Below are 22,129 nucleotides of genomic sequence, written 5' to 3'. Positions count from 1 at the left end.
GTCTTTCAAACATAAAAAATTAAGTTTTTTTTATCATTGCTGCTCCGTAATTCATTCTTGCGCAATAGTTTTTCCATCTTTTCCTCTCAAATTCATCTACCTTTTGATCATTCTCCTTCTTCTCCTAAATCAAACCAAAAACAATAATTAAGAACTATACAATGCATTTAATCAATGTAAATTCTCCTAATCGATGAGAGGAACCCGGGAGCTTGTTTGTAGGAAGGAGAGCATGGTCTAGGCAAAAAATGCTCGGGATGGTGTGAGATACCCGAGAAGAAGTTGGACAAGGGCTCGGGTGGTAGAATGGTTAGGTTTATATATTTATAATAATTATAAAGAGGACACGATAAAGAGGACACGTCAAACTATCGTAGAATAACATTGTTCACAAGAGTAATTTCAAAAACCATGACGTAAAAGTATGTGCCTCATCCAAGAATTACGAAGAGTAATGATGGATAAGTATGGGGCATTACCCGGGCATTGCGTGAAGTGAAGCGAGGGGTATGAGCCTCGTTCAGAAATTACGGAGAGTAATGTTGGATAAGTGTGTGTGTTACCCGGGCGTTGCGTGAAGTGAAGCGAGCGGTATGGGCTTCACCTAAGAATTGCGGAAGGTATTTTTCTTAATTACATATATGTATATCATTCTACCAAAAGAAAAGGAGGTACGTTAACTCAACTTTAAAAGACTTTTACATACATTCTCCCCTTATAAGCCCACTCTTTTTTTTAAGTCTCACCATCTGACTTAAGCATCGGAGTGGTGACGTCGGAGAACCCTCTGGCGCTCTACTAACGGATTTCTTGTTTGTGTGTGTAGAAAGCATAACAAGGGGGAGAATTTCCAGCCATTGATTTACCCGGGAGGTGCTCATTTATCTGTTGCATTTTTCCGGGCATTTTATTTTGTGATCATCGCATCAATATTTATTTATTTTTATTGATGGATGAATAGTTTTGTGTTGTTTGTCTGCGAATTGAGATGAAAAATTATTTTTCTCCTTTCTATAGCATGTGTCGCAGCAGTCTGTAAGAAATATTACTCATTGTTACACATTAATTAATGATCAAAATTATTTTAAGTATGAATGCATGTATACGTTTTATGAAAATGATATAGGGCATGGTTATTTTCCATGTGTGTGTGTCTGAATGATTTACAAGATATGAAGGATTTAAAAGACATGAAAGTATGAACATGAAAAATGATATTTTGATGTTATATGTGTATTTGTGTTAGCAAATATAGGACTAGTGCATCGGGATGAACCCCATGGAAGACTTCTCCAAAAATAACGGTACTCGTATAGTCGTATTGATTTCGGTTAACACGGATTGCATCATATGTTAGTATGTTACGAGAAGATTGTACATAGAGACGTAGCCAGAAACTTTTTTCGACCCTGGGCTGACCGACCTTTGGCGGGATGTTCGCTGTCATTGAACTTTTCAATATTAGAAAAATCAGCTTATTATGAATTTACAATTCACTTTTTAGAAAACTAATTGGTTTTATACATCCAACCTATAACAATAAAGTCCCAAAAAGCACAACGAAAAAGGAAAAAAAATGCAAGATGAAAAGAAAATTTCTGGATACCATTTCCTCGAACAATACAACTAATGAGATAGAAACAATATACAAGATATAAATTGGTGGCTACCCAAATAAATCCAAAACAGAAAAATAATCTCAATAATAGTCTAAGAATTCAACAAAAATTATAACCATAAATAAAAATTGACTTATCCAAAAAAATAAACTGGAGAATTAACAAATTTTCAATAATAAACTTTTTTTTTTAGAGGAATAATAAACTTAGTCATTAACGAGATATTTAAAATTTGACTATTTTTGTACCTCATAAATTCCCTACAACAATTTCATAATTATTGAAATATCATTAAATATAATTCTCAAATAATCGCTATACTAATTCAACCAAAAATTTATAGATTTTCCAGAATAAACCTCAAAACCAATACACTCCGGTACCTACAACACTAACTCAATAACTAATCAACATTTGTGCCATAATTGAGTTGAAATCAAATTAAAATGAAGTGAATAATTTCTACTCACCAAGCAGCCTACTAATTCAAACAATAGGTTGAAAATTGAGCTAGAAATGCCCAACACTCGAAGCTAAATTTGGGCAAATTTTCTGAAGCTTGCAATCTCACGACGGCAGTTGCTAAAACCGGCTGAAATTTGAGGCTTTTGACATCCAAACTCGAAGCAAACATATAATTGGTTGAATCCTAGCAACACGACCTAAAGAAAACCGAAAATAGTAGGAAAATTCAAAGAAAAGCTCGAGTAGAAATAGGGCTACGAGTTACGTTCTGGGTTTCACCTTGGTTCGCGATGTACACAGGAAAATTAGTATCAAAATGAATCTTTATGGTCATGTCTTATACACATGTACTTATGATTTGATCATTATGTACTAGATATTACTTGAATATGGTTTTTGAGTCTTTATACTCACTATGCATAGAGGACATGGTTGAGAACTATATTTTAAATGGTGACGAGGAAGGGCACGACAAACGACAGAGTAGTCGAGCGAGGAAACAAGGATGTTGCATGACATGACTTATTCGAGAACTTTCCGCCGCTTTATGTTCTATTTTCAAGTTGATATATGCTTATTTCTTCATACGGTTAATTAAATGCATAAGCATGTTAGGATGCTTTGATTAGGATATTTCAGAGCTATTATTGGATAATTAATTACTTAGTTGGTTAACGTATGAGAAAAGACATATAAAGTTTAATATTGAGAATAAGTATGCATGCCTGCGATGAGCTAATTTATGTTCAAGTCATTCTTGCGATTTTTATGATGCAAGAGTATCGAGTATTGTCTGATTGGAAATGCACGTTGAACCTTAAGAATTAGTACTTAGATATCTGAAATATGTAGTAATTTAAATTTTCAGAACCTTAATTTGGACATATCCCAAAGCAGTACTAGGGCAATATGCCGGCGGACGGAGCAATGCTCAGAGCGCTATCTTGGCAGACGGAATGTACCCTTTAACATTATTTTTTTTGTATGTTTGATATATACTTTAGCATTAAATTTGCCAATTGCTATCCCTAGTGTATAGAGAACATTTTCTGTTACGAAGATCATAAAAAAACAACTACGCGAGATGTCTCTTTGTGATGAAACTGATGTACCCAACCGATGAGTTTGGAGTCCGATCACACTCTTGACTCACATGAGTATGTTATTTAGTTTTTTTTTTTTTTAAAGAAGAAGTGAATAAAGCGATTGTGATGAAAATTACAAGCTAAAATAAAATGGTTTGCACACCTTATTTTCTCAAGTTGTCACACAAAACTCACAACTTAAATTTTGTCTTATATATCAAATTAAAGTAAATGAAGATCATGCTGGCAGACGTGGGAATCTTGAGAAATCTGGTTTTCAGCGCTGCAAGTATGCATTCTTCCCCTCCGATCCCTCCTCCGTGCCGTAAAACAGAAGGAGCCCATCTCCGGCAATTTGCTACAAGAAATTTATAAAGTATATATACATTCAGATAATCACATTCAAACTTATTGTTCCGATTGTTTTTCTTTTAATTCGACATGTGATTATTCAAAAAGATCGGAGATACCTGAAGTCCAGAATGACCATCGTCGACTGCATTAAGAGCTGATTTCATGACGTGAATCGCCATCGGGCTGTTCCTCATTATCTCTCTGCACCATTTAACTGTTTCCTCCTCCAACTTCTCTAGCTGCGAGAAATTTGTTTGAATCATTCATTCCTAACTCAAGTTCTAGCACTCGATCTTATAATTAATATTTGTGCGTTTAGGCAATAGTTACTCATGGATAAGATGATGGGAACTTGGGGATGCATAATATAATTAGGATGATCTTATAAATGTTGGTATATTTGTTGGAAAAAACTTGAATATGGCAGAAGAAAACAGGAAAAGAATTCAACAGTTGAGGCTCGTGTTGAACACGATTTCCTTAAGAAGATTTTGCCCCGCTCTTGGTGTTTACGGTGTTTGACAATCTTCTTCCAAGATACAACAACTTTTACTTGTGAATATAGCACTATATATCACAAGTTCTTACAACCAAAATGATATGAACTCTCTTTTTTTAAAAAAGAAGAAGAAACAAAATATGTGAAGAATGTATTTGAAAATCTGAGAATCTGATTATCTATATCAAAAATGATGTTTGATTCTCATATTTATATTGTTTATATGTAAAGACAAAACTTTTCACTCATGTGGTATGTCTTTTGGTAAAAATAACTGACTAAATTCACCAAAAAAAGTCAAAAATATCAGAAAATTCAAAAGAATGATGCAACTTTTCATGTGGCCAGAAGCACCGGTGCAGGGACGCAACATATTGCGCCCTTGCACCACTCTAGGTGCCTTGGAAAATTCCAAGACAGAAGCACTAGTGCAGTGGCGCAATATATTGCGTCCTTGCACCACACAGGCAGCATGACCAGTGCAGGGGCGCAGTTTTCTGCGCCCCTGCACCTCAATCAAATTTTTTTTTGAGCTTCTCAATCATTTTTCCTTTTTCGAACTTTGCATTGCTTAATTTCAATTCATTAAGCACAATCAAATTTTCCAATAATCCCCCACATGAATGAAATTAATGCATGAATGCACATGATATCAAAGAGAGTCTACACGAAAAATTCAATGCGTCAGGAGAGGTAGCTTGTGGCTTTGAACCTTCCGTAGTAGAATAATATCGGATTTATTAGGCCACAAAGTGAACATGATGTCTTGAACTTCTTGGCGGTTTATGTAAACACAGACAATAGTACCTACACAATGAATTTTCTTCATTTCTATTGGTTTTCCGGTTGTGTCCGTTTTGGCCATGGAACACATCTTGGTTTCATAAATGTTTCATTGAGGCAGCCCGTCCTCACACTTACATAGGTGGTCTCCTTTGAAAAGTATCCTATAGTACTCCACCTTTTCCAGGCAAGGAACCATTAAAAGTTCAAACTTAACCTCACTACATGCGTAGGCTACAACACTCTTATTCCTAGGAATGAGTTGGAAAAAATTCCAGAGTGTTAACTCAAGTTATCATAATTTAGTTGTCCCATTGAACCAAAATTTTGGGATCTCCAATCAACAAGGTTGGGTTACCACTATGTGAGCTTTATTTTGTAGACTTTAAGACCATTCTTCTTGACAAGTTGTACATTTGATCTCTATTCAATGTTTTTGTAAGCGGATCCGCTAAGTTATCTTTTGATTTGACGTAATCAATTATGATAACTCCATTTGAGATCAATTGTAGTACGGTATTGTGTCTTCGACGAATATGTCAAGACTTACCATTATACATAGCATTATGTGCCCTTGCAATTGCCGATTGACTGTCACAATGTATCATAATTGCAGGCACTGGCTTTGACCAACAAGGAATATCCTCCAGAAAATTTCTAAGCCATTCTGCTTCTTCTGCGGCTTTATCAAGTGCTATAAATTCAGATTCCATTGTTGATCTAGCGATGCAAGTTTGTTTGGATGACCTCCAAGAGACTGCGCCACCACCAATACTAAAAACATAGCCACTTGTGAATTTAAAGTCTTTGGTGTCAGAAATCCAATTTGCATCGCTGTATCCTTCAAGCATCGCAGGATATCTTGTATAATGCAATTCATACTTCAGAGTGTGCCTTAGGTATCTAAGCACCCTTGTCAAAGCTTTCCAATGAACCTCATTTGGATTACTTGTGAATCGACTCAACTTGTTTACTGCACAAGCAATATCAGGTCGAGTACAATTCGTGATATACATGAGGCTTCCAATAATTCTGGAGTATTCCAATTGAGAAATCGGTTCTCCACGATTTCTTATTCAAGTGGACGCTCATATCAAGAGGCGTTTTTATAGGGGAACAATCATAAGCATTAAATTTTTTCAAGACGTTCTCAACATAATGAGATTGAGACAGGACAATCGCCTCAGAAGTCCTAGAGATTTTAATCCCTAGTATTACATTGGCAATGCCCAAATCCTTCATATCAAAATGTTTCGTTAACATTTTCTTTGTTGCTTTTATCACTTCATGATTACTTCCCATTATAAGCATGTAGTGACCCAACCCGGATCCACTACCTAATCAGAGTTATAGTAAAAGCGCACGCAATAAAAGCTTAAAGCGTAAAGTGCGGATAATTAAAATACAACAAATCCAATCGGCAGAATACAATCGACGCTATCACAAGTGTATAAATACTGTTATACAATCAAATCGAAGGTTCAGAGTAAATAAATTCCTACCCTCTACAACCTCGCACTCTCCTAAGCTCAATCCTGCTGAGAGCCGCCCGGACCGTCCAGCCTCAAACCTGCCCCGTCACAAGGTACACAATACCCAAACACAGGGGCGTGAGCTAGAACGCTCAATACAAAGCAATGATATAAATACAAATATCCGCACACAGATGATTTAAAACTCAAGTGAAAACACTTGCTCATGGCGCCGGGAATATACAGTACCGGCTAGAGAGCTACTCCGCGGGGTACTCGTATATTCCATATCAGGGCTGAGCCAATCCCATCCTGACCCGAATCCAAAACAGGACACAAGCCTCATATGGAAACTTTCATACCTGACTCGAGTCCAAAATGAGATCATTGTTCCCTATGGAGACTGTCAATGACTCACATCTCTCCGGATGCAGTCACACGTAAAATCATGTATGTGCTAAGACAATAAAACATGCTAAAACATGATAAAACATATAGCACATACTCATGCAACATATAAGCAAATATATCATGCCGGCTATCTCGGTCAGTACTTACGTACCTCTAATACTGCTGGTTAAACCTAGCTCTGCGGGTCTAGACTCCAAGCCTACTAGTCCAGTCTACTAGCTACTACAATGCAAATATCCATGCATCAACAATTAAGCTCTAAAAGCCTTAACTAAGCTATTGCATACTCCTAAATATTTTTAGGATGCCAAAGCTATACCTGCATCCGTCGTTAGCCCTTTGCTGACGATAGCCTCAAAACTAAGCCGTAGCTCCACGATGACATCTTGATCACTAAGCCACTTCCGAATTCTCCGTAGGACGCCTAGATCTCCCTAGATCTGAGTTAAAAGGCTTAGGAATCAGAGAGAAGAGAGGGAATTGGTGCGAGAAATTGAATTCTCGGACCCTCTATTTATAGGCAACGTTCGGAGCCTTCGAACCTGGTTCGGACCATCCGAACTCGATCGAAACCTCCGATCGCACCTTCGGAGCGTCCGATCGCTCAATATTACGTCAGCCATGATGTCACCTTGCTGATGTAAGCGATGACGTGTGCCCTGGTCTAGATCGGAGATTCCGATCTTGCCGACGGAGCGTCCGATTTCGATCGGAGCCTCCGATCCTGGCACGGAGCTTCCGATCCACTTCGGATCGTCCGAACTCCTCTTCAAACCGTCCGATCCTGCTGAACCAATTCAATTAATTCGAGTGCTCTGAATCCATTTCTGAAGTTCGTTATCCCAACAGAAACTTACTTAATCATGTTTTACTTAATCTAGACATGATCGCGTGATTAATTACTCATTAATCACTAATTAGAAATGCGGGTTACTACATTCTCCCCCACTTAAGAAATTTCGTCCTCGAAATTTAAGTCTTAGAGAAAAACATAAATAGCCAACCAAATGTTCTTTAATACAACTGAACAAGTACAAACTCGATATAAAGAAGTACAAAATCTCAAAATAACTCGGGGTGCTCGGCTAACATCCGGCTCTCCAACTCCCAAGTAGCTTCCTCTGTCCCTCTGCATTGCCACTGTACCATAACCAATGGTATGCGCTTGTTACGAAATACCTTGTCCTTTCTATCAAGAATCCGCAGGGGTTTCTCCACATACGATAGATCTCGATCTACCTTTACCTCGGTTGGAAGCAAAATATGCGACTCATCTGCCACATACTGCCTCAACAAGGACACGTGGAACATATCGTGGATCTCCGAAAGATCGGATGACAAGGTTAGACGATAAGCCACATCCCCAAACTTCTCGAGAATCTCGAAAGGACCAATAAATCTAGGTGTCAGCTTACCCTTGCGACCAAACCACATCACCTTCCGAAAAGGTGACACGCGCAAGAAAACATACTCTCCTACCTCAAAATGAAGTGGCCTACGGTGAGTGTTCGCGTAGCTAGCCTGTCGATCCTGGGCTGCCTTAACCCTGCGTCGGATCAACTCTACTGCATCAATAATCTGCTGAATCATCTGAGGACCCTACACCTGACACTCGCCAACCTCGTCCCAAAACAAAGGTATACGACAACGGAGTCCATAAAGAGCCTCAAATGATGCCATGCCAATGCTGTGATGGAAACTATTGTTGTAGGCGAATTCCACCAAGGGTAAATGATCATGCCACGCTGGACCAAAATCCATCACCGCCGCGCGAAGCATATTCTCTAGAGTGCGAATAGTACGCTCTGACTGTCTGTCCGTCTCTGGATGATAAGTCGTACTCAAGCTCAAAGTAGTACCAAGGGCTCGCTGGAAACTACCCCAAAATCTCGAGGTGAACCTCGGATCTCTATCGCTGACAATGCTCAACGAAATCCCGTGCAATCGAACAATCTCCCGCACATACAATTGTGTCATCCTATCAAAGGTGTAATCGCGGTTATAGGAAAAAAAATGCGCTGACTTCGACAACCGATCCACGACAACCCAAATAGCGTCACAATTCCTGGGAGACATAGGCAAGTGGGTGACAAAGTCCATCGTCACATGCTCCCACTTCCATTCAGGAATCTCCAAGCCGTGATGTAACCCTCCGGGTCGTCTAAACTCTGCCTTGACTTGTTGACACATAAAGCATCGGGATACGAACTGATAAACACTGCGCTTCATCCCTTTCCACCAAAATCAAGTGCAAAGATCCTTATACATCTTCATGCTGCCTGGATGTACAGAGAATTGACTGCGGTGAGCTTGCGATAAGATCTCATCCCTCAAAGTAGAATCCTCGGGTACCACAACTCGACCAGAAAGACATAACAGACCATCTTCTTGCAGATGAAAACCAGAAGTATTATCACCCTCAGCTAGCCGGGCCAACTTCTGAGTCTTCAGATCAGAATTCTGAGCTTCCCGGATTCGTCTGTATAGCGCTGGCTCTGCAAGCACAGAAAAGACACGAATCCCTGGTTGTTCTTTCTTATGACGGAACGTGAATCCCAAAGAACAACACTCCTCCACTGCCTTCGAAACCGAACTGGTACGAAGGGAACTCACATAAACTTTGCGACTAAGCGCATCAGCAACAGGATTTGAAGAACCTGGATGGTACTTGATCTCACAATCGTAATCCTTCAACAGATCCATCCAACGACGCTGCCGCATGTTCAACTCAGCCTGAGTGAACAGATACTTCAAACTCTTATGATTGGTGAAGATCTCGAATCGTTCTCCGTACAAATAGTGACGTCATATCTTAAGAGCAAAGACAATGGCTGCAAGATCTAAATCATGTACGGGATAGTTCTCCTCTTGATTCTTTAGCTGTCTGGAAGCATAAGCGATCACGTGGCCATTTTGAGTAAACACACACCCCAAACTCTGGAGAGAAGCATCAGTGAAGACTACAAAACCACCTGATCCAGACAGTAAAGCAAAAACTGAAGCTGTCGTCAGACGACGTCTCAACTCACAAAAACTGTCTTTCACAAGCATCAGATCAAACAAAAGAAACGTCTTTCTTTGTCAACTGAGTCAAAGGCTTAGCTATCTGAGAAAAATTCTCCACAAAACGACGATAGTATCCTGCTAAACCAAGGAAACTACGAATCTCAGAAACTGTAGTCGGACGTGACCAATTCAAAATAGCCTCTGTATTGCTAGGATAAACAGATACGCCCTCCTGAGAAATGACATGACCAAGGAACACAATTCGGTCAATCCAGAAGTCAGACTTACTCAGCTTCGCGTACAACTGTCTCTCCCTCAAGACCTGCAGTACAGTATAGAGATGGTAGGCATGCTCATCCATGCTGCGAGAATACACCAAAATGTCATCGATGAACACCACCACGAACTTATCCAGAAAGTCGCGGAAAACTCTATTCATCAGATCCATAAAAACAGTTGGAGCATTCGTCAAACCAAACGGCATCACTAGAAACTTCTAGTGTCCATACCGCGTACGAAATGCTGTCTTATGAACATCCTCCTGTCGAACTCGAAAATGATGATATCCAGACTGAAGATCAATCTTCGAATAGACAGAAGTACCCTGCAACTCATCAAAGAGATCATCTATCCGTGGAAGAGGATACTTATTCTTCACTGTCACCTGATTCAACTGACGGTAGTCAATACACAACCGCATCGAACCATCCTTCTTCTTGACAAACAGTACTGGGGCTCCCCATGGCAAAACACTAGGTCTAATATAACCCTTATCAAGAAGATCTTGCAATTGCTTCTGCAACTCTTTCATTTCTTACGGTGCCAATCGGTAAGGAGTTCTTGAAATCGGTGCAGTCCCTGGCACTAACTCAATGTCAAACTCAATCTCCCTTACTGGTGACAAACCTGGAATCTCCTCCGGAAATACATCTGGAAAGTCACGAACTACTGGTATCTCTTGGATATCTGGCTCTCCTAAGGATGCAACAATGGCGTAGATAAGGTAGCCTTACCCGCCAGACTCTAAAGCACATCGTGCCTTCAGAGCTGAAACCACTGGCATCGGGGGTCGCGCTCCCTCACCATAGAAATACTATGACTCGTCATCCTCTGGACGAAACTGGACAAACCTCTGATAGCAATCCACTATCGCTCGGTAGGTAGTCAATAGATCTATCCCAATGATGCACTTGAAATCCTCCATCGCTAGAATCATTAGGTTAGCACTAAGCTGATGTCCCTCAAAATCTAGAACACAACTCCCAACTAGACGCTTGGCTAAAACCTCGCTCCCCATAGGCGTAGAAACCACTAGCAACACGTCTAAAGGAATAAACGGCAATCTATACTTCTTAGCAAAACGTGCTGAGACAAAAGAATGCGATGCACCGGTATCAATTAAAACATATGCAGGAAAACCACATAAACTACAGATACCTGCAATCATCCGGTCACTGTCAGCCTCTGCCTGCTCCTGGTTAAGCGCAAATACCTGACCCTGGGTACGTGGCCTCAACGAAGAATGACCCCGAGAAGGAGTCTGAGTAGGCTGTCTCTGAGACTGCTGCGGATGCTGGCGCTGCTGCGAATACTGCTGCTGGTACTGAGGTGGCTGAACAGATGCCTGAGAACCTCCAGAACCACTCGCTGCCCCAATCAGCATAGGACAATCTCTCTTCATATGACCCTCCTGGCCACACTAGAAACATGCAGTGGTCGATCGACCACACTGCTCTGGCGGATGTCTGCGTCGGCATTGAGTACACCGGTTCGGTCTCTGTCCACCAAAACGATGCACCCCACCAGATCCAAAGAAAGAAGAAGAAGTACCTCCTGGCTTCTTGAAGGACTGTCCTCTCGGACCCAAAGGACTAGAGCTCGCTGGCCTGGACGAAGAAGAGTAAAGTCCCCTGTTCCTCCGAATACTGTCCTCGGCCTGGCGACAACGGTCCACCAAATCCTCGTAAGTCCCATCGCCGCCCACAACAACCATACGATTGATGTCAGGGTTCAAACCCTGAAGGAAATTATCAAACTTCGCCATAGAACTATCAGCAATATGAGGACAAAAGGGTAGCAGATCAAAGAACTTCTGTTGGTACTCCTCGATCGTCATCGTCCCCTGTCACAAACTCAACAACTCACTGGCTTTCGTCTGACGAAGAGTTGGAGGAAAATAAAATCTCTGATAAGCAGTATGGAACTCCACCCAAGTAGCTGCACCTCTAGCTGCTATGAACGGTGCGGAAGTAAATCTCCACCACTTCCTCGCTCTGCCCTCAAGCATAAAGGTAAGAATCTCCATCCTATCCTCAGCCGTGCAACGGAACTCCTGGAAGCACTGCTCCATCCTCTCCATCCAATCCTCCGCCTCTTCAGCTGTCTCACCACCCGTCAAAGGCTTCGGGCTAACCTCTTTGAATCTTCGCATGCTCACTCGCCTGCGCTCCTCGGGCTGTCCTCGACGTCTACGATCATCTGGATCGCCCCAACGACCGCCGTCTACGCTACCGTGACTCTCTTCGTAATCTGCCATCTGTTACATAAAAACAGATATTTACTTAATCCGCTTTATGATATTCCCAGTGCAATGCGTCGCTCTGATACCAAAAATATAGTGACCCAACCCGGATCCACTACCTAATCAGAGTTATAGTAAAAGCGCACGTAATAAAAGCTTAAAGCGTAAAGTGCGGATAATTAAAATACAACAAATCTAATCGGCAGAATACAACCGACGCTATCACAAGTGTATAAATACTATTATACAACCAAATCGAAGGTTCATGGTAAATAAATCCCTACCCTCTACAACCTCGCACTCTCTTAAGCTCAATCCTGCTGAGAGCCGCCCGGGCCGTCCAGCCTCAAACCTGCCCCGCCACAAGGTACACAATACCCAAACACAGGGGCGTGAGCTAGAACGCTCAATACGAAGCAATGATATAAATACAAATATGCTCACACAGATGATTTAAAAATCAAGTGAAAATACTTGCTCATGGCACCGGGAATATACAGTACCGGTTAGAGAGCTACTTCGCGGGGTACTCGTATATTCCATATCAGGGCTGAGCCAACCCCATCCTGACCCGAATCCAAAACAGGACACAAGCCTCATATGGAAACTGTCATACCTGACTCGAGTCCAAAATGAGATCATTGTTCCCTATGGAGACTGTCAATGACTCACATCTCTCCGGATGCAGTCACACGTAAAATCATGTATGTGCTAAGACGGTAGAACATGCTAAAACATGATAAAACATATAGCACATACTCATGCAACATATAAGCAAATATATCATGCCGGCTATCTCGGTCAGTACTTACGTACCTCTAATACTGCTGGTCAAACCTAGCTCTGCTGGTCTAGACTCCAAGCCTACTAGTCCAGTCTACTAGCTACTACAATGCAAATATCCATGCATCAACAATTAAGCTCTAAAAGCCTTAACTAAGCTATTGCATACTCCTAAATATTTTTAGGATGCCAAAGCTATACCTGCATCCGTCGTTAGCCCTTTGCTGACGATAGCCTCAAAACTAGGCCGTAGCTCCGTGACGACGTCTAGATCACTAAGCCAATTCCGGATTCTCCGTAGGACGCCTAAATCTCCCTATATCTGAGTTAGAAGGCTTGAAAATGAATTCTCGGACCCTCTATTTATAGGCAACGTTCGGAGCCTCCGAACCCAGTTCGGACCATCCGAACTCGATCGGAACCTCCGATCGCACCTTCGGAGCGTCCGATCACTCAATATTACGTCAGCCATGATGTCACCTTGCTGATGTAAGCGATGACGTGTGCCCTGGTCTAGATCGGAGCTTCCGATCTTACCAACGGAGCGTTCGATCTCGATCAGAGCCTCCGATCTTGGCATGGAGCTTTCGATCCACTTTGGATCGTCCGAACTCCTCTTCGGACCGTCCGATCCTGCTGAACCAATTCAATTAATTCGAGTGCTTTGAATCTATTTCTGAAGTTCGTTATCCCAACAGAAACTTACTTAATCATGTTTTACTTAATCTAGATATGATCGCGTGATTAATTACTCATTAATCACTAATTAGAAATGCGGGTTACTACAAAGCATGTCATCAACATAAAGACATACTATGACATAAGAGTCTCTTGTGCCTTTAATATAGACACACTTGTCACACTCGTTTATTTTAAATCCATTTGACAGCATTGTAGTATCAAATTTTTGATGTCATTGTTTAGGCGCTTGCTTCAGCACATATAAGGATTTAACGAGTCGACACACCTTCTTTTCTTGACCCCGAACAACAAATCCTTTGGGTTGATCCATATAGATCTCTTCTTCCAACTCACCATTCAAGAATGTTGTCTTGACATCCATCTGGTGTATCTCAAGGTTATGCAATGACGCGATTGCAATGAGTACACGAATTGAGGTTATTCTTGAGACTGGTGAATAGGTATCGAAAAAATCAAGGCCTTCTTTTTGTCTATATCCTTTGACCACCAATCTAGCCTTGTATTTTTTGATTGTTCCATCGACTTTGTACTTTCTTTTTAGGACCCATTTACATCCCAACGTCTTGGTTCCTGGTGGAAGATCCACCAAATCCCAAGTGTGATTATGCAAAATGGACTCCATTTCGGTATTGATGGCTTCTTTCCAATATGGAGCCTCAGGGCTATACAACACATCTTGTAAAGTCTTTGGTTCATTTTATAGAATGTAAGTAAGAAAATCTGGTCCAAAAGACTTCACGGTTCTAGCTCTTTTACTCCTTCGAGGTTCATCTTTATGGGCAGAACCTTCATTCACCATTTCTCTAGTTCTTTTACTAAAACTAGGATCATTATTTTCAGAATTGTCTGTATGTTGACTAGGCAATTCTTCTTGAATAATGTTTTTACTTGCCAAATCAATTAGACCTCTATTAGTATTCGGTTCATCTCCTTGAGAAGAACCTTCTTTTGGCATTTCTTTTGTTCTTTGACTATTTGTGTCATATTCTCTCTTTTTGCAGGGAAATACGCTTTCAAAGAATACTGCATTTTTGGACTCGATAGTCATCCCATTGGTCATTTCAGAAATTTCAGATTTATGCACTATAAATCTATAGGCACTACTGTTGAGTGCATATCCAATGAATATGCAGTCGACCGTCTTTGGTCCTATTCTCACTTGATTTGGCTTTGGTATTTCAACCTTTGCCAAGCACCCCCACACTTTGATGTATTTGTAGGAAGGTTTGTGGCCTTTCCATAATTCATATGGTGATTTATCATTTTTCTTGTGGGAAATCTTGTTCAGTATGTGATTGGCCGACAATATTGCTTCCCCCCACAAGTTTTGAGGTAAGCCCGAACTTATCATCGCGTTCATCATTTCTTTTAGAGTTTGATTTTTCCTTTCGGCAATTCCATTAGATTGAGGCGAATATGGAGCATTAGTTTGATGTATTATACCCAAGGATGAGCAAAACTCATCAAATGGAGCTCCATATTCTCCTCCTCTATCACTGCGAATACTTTTTATTTGATTACCAAGTTGATTTTCAACTTCGGTTTTATAAGTTTTGAACGCATCAAGTGCTTCATCTTTACCTCTCAAAAGATATACATAACAGTACCTTGTGCAATCGTCTATGAATGTTATGTAGTATTTCTTTCCTCCTCTTGTTTGCACAAACTTTAAATCCCCAATGTCGGAGTGAATCAATTCTAGAGGAGTGGTACATCTTTCAATAGAATGAAATGGCGGCTTGGTCATTTTTGCTTCAACACAAACTTCGCATTTATGTGTTTGATCAATTTTGTACTTTGGCAATAATTCCAAATTCATTAAACGTCGCAGAGTATTAAAATTTACGTGTCCTAAACGAACATGCCATAAATCAGAACACTCAACCAAGTAAATAGAATTATCAACTTTATTGCCATCAATCTTGCGGTGAACCGCGATTACATTTAACTTGAAGAGGCTCTCATCGAGATACCCCTTTCCAACAAAATGACCATTCTTGGTCAGTACAAACTTATTTGATTCAAAAACCAGCCTAAATCCATGTTTCACTAGTGATGACCCCGACACCAGATTCTTCCTTATTTCAGGAACGTGTAGCACTTCAGCAAGGGTCACTTCCATTTCAGATGTCATCTTCAAGACGACTTTTCCAACCCCCACAATGTCAGATGTGACAGAGTTTCCCATAAACAACTTTCTCCCAGAACTTGAAGTGTATGTGGAAAACATCTCTTTATCGGAGCATATATGGCGGGTAGCACCCGTATCAACCCACCAATCATTTGGGTTGTCCACCATATTCGTCTCAAATACAACTGCAGTTAAATCAAGTTCAGAAAAATTAAAAGGTACCGACCTTTCTTGAACCATGTTTGCTTGTTCCTTCCCTTTCTTTGGGCGTCTACAATCCTTTGCCATATGGTTTGGTTTTCCGCAGTTGTAACAATTTCCTTTAAACTTCTTTTGATACTTCGGTGGTGGTTTTTCATTCACAAATTTCCACTTCTTCCTTTTGTTGCTTGATTCCACAATGTTAACTTTAGCAGCCATCTTACTTGCCTTGTTCTCGGTAGCACGGTTATCTTCCTCAATCCTCAGTCTTGTGATAAGATCTTCGAGTTTCATTTTCTTTCTCTTGTGCTTCAAGTAATTTTTGAAATCCTTCCACAAAGGAGGCAGTTTCTCGATCAATGCAGCAACTTGAAATGACTCGCTTAGACTCATCCCCTCCGCATGAATCTCGTGCAGTAATACTTGTAGTTCCTGCACTTGACTCACTACAGATTTGGAGTCTACCATCTTGAAATCTAGGAAACGTCCTACAATGAAATTTTTAAGGCCATCATCCTCTGCTTTGTATTTTTTTTCAAGCATTTCCCACAATTCCTTTGCAGTTTTCACTTGAAAATACACATTGTATAATGCATTGTCTAGTCCATTCAGAATGTAGTTCTTGCAAAGGAAGTCGCTTTGGTTCCATGCGTATGCTGCGGCCCTTCTGCGAGGATCGACTTCATCTTTAGGAATGGAAGGAGTATCTTCTTTCAGAAATCTGGCAAGACTCAAAGTTGTGAGATAGAACAACATTTTCTGTTGCCATCTTTTGAAGTCTGCACCATTAAATTTTTCAGGTTTTTCTCCATGAGTCGCAGGAGTGTTCGTCGTTGTTGATGATGATGCCATCTTCAAATTTGTTCAGAAAAATCTTCTTAAGCTTGTTGGTATATTTGTTGGAAAAAACTTGAATATGGCAGAAGAAAACAGGAAAAGAATTCAACAGTTGAGTCTCGTATTGAACACGATTTCCTTAAAAAGATTTTGCCCCGCTCTTGGTGCTTACGGTGTTTGGCAATATTCTCCCAAGATACAACAACTTCTACTTGTGAATATAGCACTATATATAACAAGTTCTTACAACCAAAAATGATATGAACTCTCTTTTTTTAAAAAGAAGAAGAAACAAAATATGCGATGAATATATTTGAAAATTAGAGAATCTGATTATCTATATAAAAAATGATGTTTGATTCTCATATTTATATTGTTTATATGTAAAAACAAAACTTTTCACTCATGTGGTATGTCTTTTGGTAAAAATAACTGACTAAATTCACCAAAAAAAGTCAAAAATATCAAAAAATTCGAAAGAAGGATGCAACTTTTCGTATGGCTAGAAGCACCGGTGCAGGGGCGGAACATATTGCGCCCTTGCACCACTCTAGGTGCCTTGAAAAATTCCAAGGCAGAAGCACTAGTGCAGGGGAGCAACATATTGCGCCCTTGCACCACCCCTGCTTGCCTGGGCACACGCCCAGGCAGCATGACCAGTGCAGGGGCGCAATTTGCTGCGCCCCTGCACCTCAATCAAATTTTTTTTTTTTTGTTGAGCTTTTCAATCATTTTTTCTTTTTCGAACTTCGCATTTCTTAATTTCAATTCATTAAGCACAATCAAATTTTCCAACAATAAATCAATGCATGTGATAATGATCATTTGTAAAACTTAATTGAGCCAAGTACTGGACAAAACGAGACTGCATAATTAATCAATATCTTATCCTCCACAATCAAATGAGTGGAGAGTAACGACAACAACGTTGACAAGTCCCATTTTTTCTGCCTCATCAGCTTTGTAGAACCTACCCAAGAACCACATTTCACGAGCTCTCTTTGGTCCAATCTGCCAAAATACACGTAAATTTGCATTAAAATGAAAGTACATTTAAAAATTTTAATTTAATTAATACTGGTGATCGGACATAAAATATGTGTGTTATGTAATTTTTGGTTTCAGAAAACCAGTTTTTGAAACTTATGTGTAGCGGTTTTCCAGCTTCGTGGGAGAAAATTTTCCCCCTTCTTTTAATTTCATATTTAGTTTTTTCATATTTTTAAATATTTTTATGCAATTAAATTTTATGTTAGTTGAATCGAAAAATTACTCTTTAAAATAATAAATTATTATTTTATGGATTAATTAAAACACATCTAAACCAATACAATTTCCTGATCATATCATCATTAATTTATAGAGATTTTATTGTGATTCAATTTTTATATAAAAATCAGCACACTGTTTTAGAATAAAGACAATAACTAATTATTAAAATTTTCAAATAGATAAAATAATAATTATAAGATTATCTATTTTCACCTTAAAATAGTTAATTAGTCTCTATTTGGACAAATACCCATGAAATATTTTTATAAAATTGGCTTTTAAATTTTTTTAAAAAATATTTTAAATTTTTTTTAAGAATAAATATATGTGTAGACAACTATTTTTTTAAAAAAACAATTCTATAGTTAAAAATAATTATAAAAACTTTTTAATTATAGTTTAACCCGCAACTTTTTTAATTCTAAATGCATAAAAAAATACATTTCAATTATTTTTTAAAAAGGTACACTTTGATAACACTTTTTAAAATATTTTTAAAAATATTTTACAAAAGTCTTATCCAAACACACAAAAATTTTTTAATTCTAAAAATATTTAAAAATACATTTCAATTTTCTTCAAAAAAAAATACATTTCAATTGTTTTATAAAAATATATTTTGATAACACTTTAAAATATTTTTCAAAAATGTTTTATAAAAATCTTATCCAAACACGCACTTTAATAATTTTTTTTTACTTACAAAATATTTAAAAAAGTTTTTAAAGTATTTGTTCAAACAGAACCTAAGATTTTTTTTAAAAAAAAGGATCTTTTAGGAAAATTGAAAAAGATTTTACCAAATATTTTGTGAGACGGTCTCACGAAACTTATCGATGAGAAGGGTTTATCAATTAGACATGTCGACCATGTCCATATTTACAATAAAAATATTTTTTTTAGTATAAAAATTAATAATTTTTCATGGTGATCCATATGAGAGATATTTCTCACAAAATTGATCCGTGAGATCGTTTCATATGATGTTTTGTGTAACATTGTGCAGATGATATATCTGTAAGTTTAATTACTAAAATTTCATCGTATTAATTGAAAGTTGATTATTAATTAATAAGTTGAATCATAAAACTTATATTCAGACTAGAAAAACTTTTATATCATAATCCATCTTCAAATATCATCATATTTTCTTAACATGGAGAATTTTTAATTTTTTATACAACTGCAAAATTATCAAATTCAAATGAAGTATTAATATTGAATTAATAATACAAATTTTAAACATTTTACATCAATTTACATCACCAAATATTTTAATCATCAAAATAATAATATTATTTCTTGAATAATATTCGAGTATAATCATTAATAATCAAGGTTTTAAAAAACTCGAATCATGACAAAGCGTCGAATCCAAGTTTCAAGTTTTTTTTACTTTAATTTTAAACGAGATTGATACAAATTTAAACGTAAAATTACATTTTAAATTTTTATTAAAATTTTAATTATCTATAACAATAAACAGGCTAAATAACACATTATGTGAAAAAATTTAGAGTAATGCACTTCTCAAATTTTTAAAACATAAAAATCCCAAAACTGAAAGGAAGGGTTTTGATGGGAGATGATGACAGATGGGTTTCTTTTGTTTTGAAGATAAAAATTTTTCTTAGAGTTTTTAATTGAGGGAAATCGAAAGGATTTTAAATTTAAATAAGTTAATTTAAAATTTGAGGGAAAAAACCTTGTTTAATTACGATTAAGCGCAAATGATGTTTAATGTGGTTAACCTACCTTTTTCCTTTATTTTTAGAACAATAGCCAGAATATTTTATTTTAATAATTTTTTTAAATATGTTGTGAATAAAATTAATTTAGGTTATTTCTAAGTAATAAAATTAATTAAATATTTGCAATAAAATTAAGTGCAAATTTATATTGTTTAATTATATATATTAAAAATTATTAATGCTTTACATATTATTTTTAATTGTTAATGCAAAATATATATAAGTTTGAAATGTCAATCAAGATCCTATATATCAGCAAAAATTCATAAATGTTTTATACTCACCAAACGGTCCATTATGGAGGCACCAAAACCAGCATCAAAGCTTCCCACCTACAAAATTATACTTACATTTATAATTCTTGAAATGTAAATATAATCCGTAAAATGGACATTAAACAGGTTTGATATAGGATGAATTATGATTATGACATTTATTTTATAATTTTAAATATTTGATAATTTTTAGATTCGATTGTAAAATAAGCTTACCTTGGACTCTATTTGGCCAAAAACAGCATTATCAGCTGCGATTGTTATGTCACACAGTATATGCAACACTTGTCCACCCGCAATTGCATAACCCGCAACCTGGTAGTTTTCATTACAATAATTTTTTCAAAAAAATACCTTTCATTTTTTATTGCTACATAAAATTTTACGAGACAGAAAATATCATGAAAAACCTAAAAAATAAATCAAGAAATCTTACCATGGCGATCACCGGTTTCGGAAGACGACGGATTTGCACCTACGATACGAATAAAGGTTTGAAACAATTGTCACACAAAATTCATAATTTACATGACAAAAAATGTATGTTTAAACCGGATAATTCGTGATATGATGACAAATATAAATTTAACCTGTAAATCTATAATATCTAAGCCGCCAAAACCGTCATGATCATTAGTGTAGCCATGCTTGCCTCTGGAAGCTAGGTCTCCCCCACTGCAAAATGCTTGGGGTTCCCTGTAACATTATCATTATATACCATAGGATCTAATAAAATTCTTAAATTCAATTATATATACAAGGAGAATTGCATATAATATTTTTCCATATAAAATCAAGAGATTGCTGAAAACTCTCTATAACTATTTACTCATCGTGTTTTCAAATTTTAAACACACAGCTTTGTAAAAAGAGTGTCTGGCTGAGAGAGGGGTATCTGAGAGATATAGTTGAAAGATACTGCTCGGGTGAAAAAGGTGTCTAGCTAATCAGGAAAGCCTTGGCATCCCGGGCACTTGTAGCACATTGAGTCTTCTTTGGCTAGGTAAGGCAGGGAGACTAAGTCAATCCATTGTGGATCACGTCCAAGGAAACACGCTCCCTCCCATGTTTACAGTTGTGGCAAGAGCATGATTTGACCCACGTCTCTACATCGTGGCCACTACCCGAGAATCTCAGGATGATCACCAACCTTGATGTCTTATAAATAGCCCCAACAGAGGTAAAAATCAGGAGTTCAATTCATTATCTTAAACACTTTTTATACTACTTTGCTTAGATATTTTCCTTTCAATCGAGTGAATATCTTACTGATTTAAACGTCAAAGTGACCATGCCAGAAAATCTTCTAGTGCCCCACTAACGTTTCATTTTTGAGTGTATGCAGATCATCTACCCGGGCTCATCCTACCAGATCAAGGGTACTTAGGCTTACCCTACCCGCTCAAGAGGACTCGAGCTCATTCTACCAAGTCAAGGGTACTCGGGCTCATCCTACAATGTCAAGAGTACCTGAACTCACCCTACCCGGTCAAGAGTATCAAGGCTCATCCTACTAGGTCAAGGGTACTCGGGCTCATTCTACCTTGTCATGAGTATCGGGGTTCATCCTAGCCAGTCAAGAGTACCCGTGTTCATCCTCCCATGTCAAGAGTACCCAAGCTAACTCTACCATGTCAAGAGTACTCAAGCTCATCCTACCCAATCAAAAGTACCCCGGCTTACTATACCATGTCAAGAGTACGTACTCACAACTCATTATACCATAATAGAAATTCACACAGGAAATGACATATTCAACCCGAGAAGTTGCCCACTCACCACACCCAATATGAAGATTTTCGAGTTTGAAAGACCGGTCGAAAATCCTAGCCAAAGTTTTATGAGCACGTTTACATAAAATTTTTATATGATCTTTTTAGGATCTTAGCAGGGACGTAACCAAAAATTTAACTTTGGGGGGGCTAATTTTACTTGAAAAAAATTAGTGACAAAAAATCAGAT

General features: G+C 38.1%; 1 pseudogene; it reads right to left on the bottom strand.

The window, feature by feature from the left end:
• Positions 1–3,407: 3,407 nt before the first annotated feature.
• Positions 3,408–21,821, bottom strand: LOC140879061 (1,4-dihydroxy-2-naphthoyl-CoA synthase, peroxisomal-like; annotated as a pseudogene).
• Positions 21,822–22,129: the final 308 nt, after the last annotated feature.

This window comes from Henckelia pumila, chromosome 2 (assembly GCF_033568475.1).
Source record: "Henckelia pumila isolate YLH828 chromosome 2, ASM3356847v2, whole genome shotgun sequence".
Lineage (NCBI taxonomy): Eukaryota > Viridiplantae > Streptophyta > Magnoliopsida > Lamiales > Gesneriaceae > Henckelia > Henckelia pumila.
This window is presented reverse-complemented; position numbering and strand designations above follow the sequence as displayed.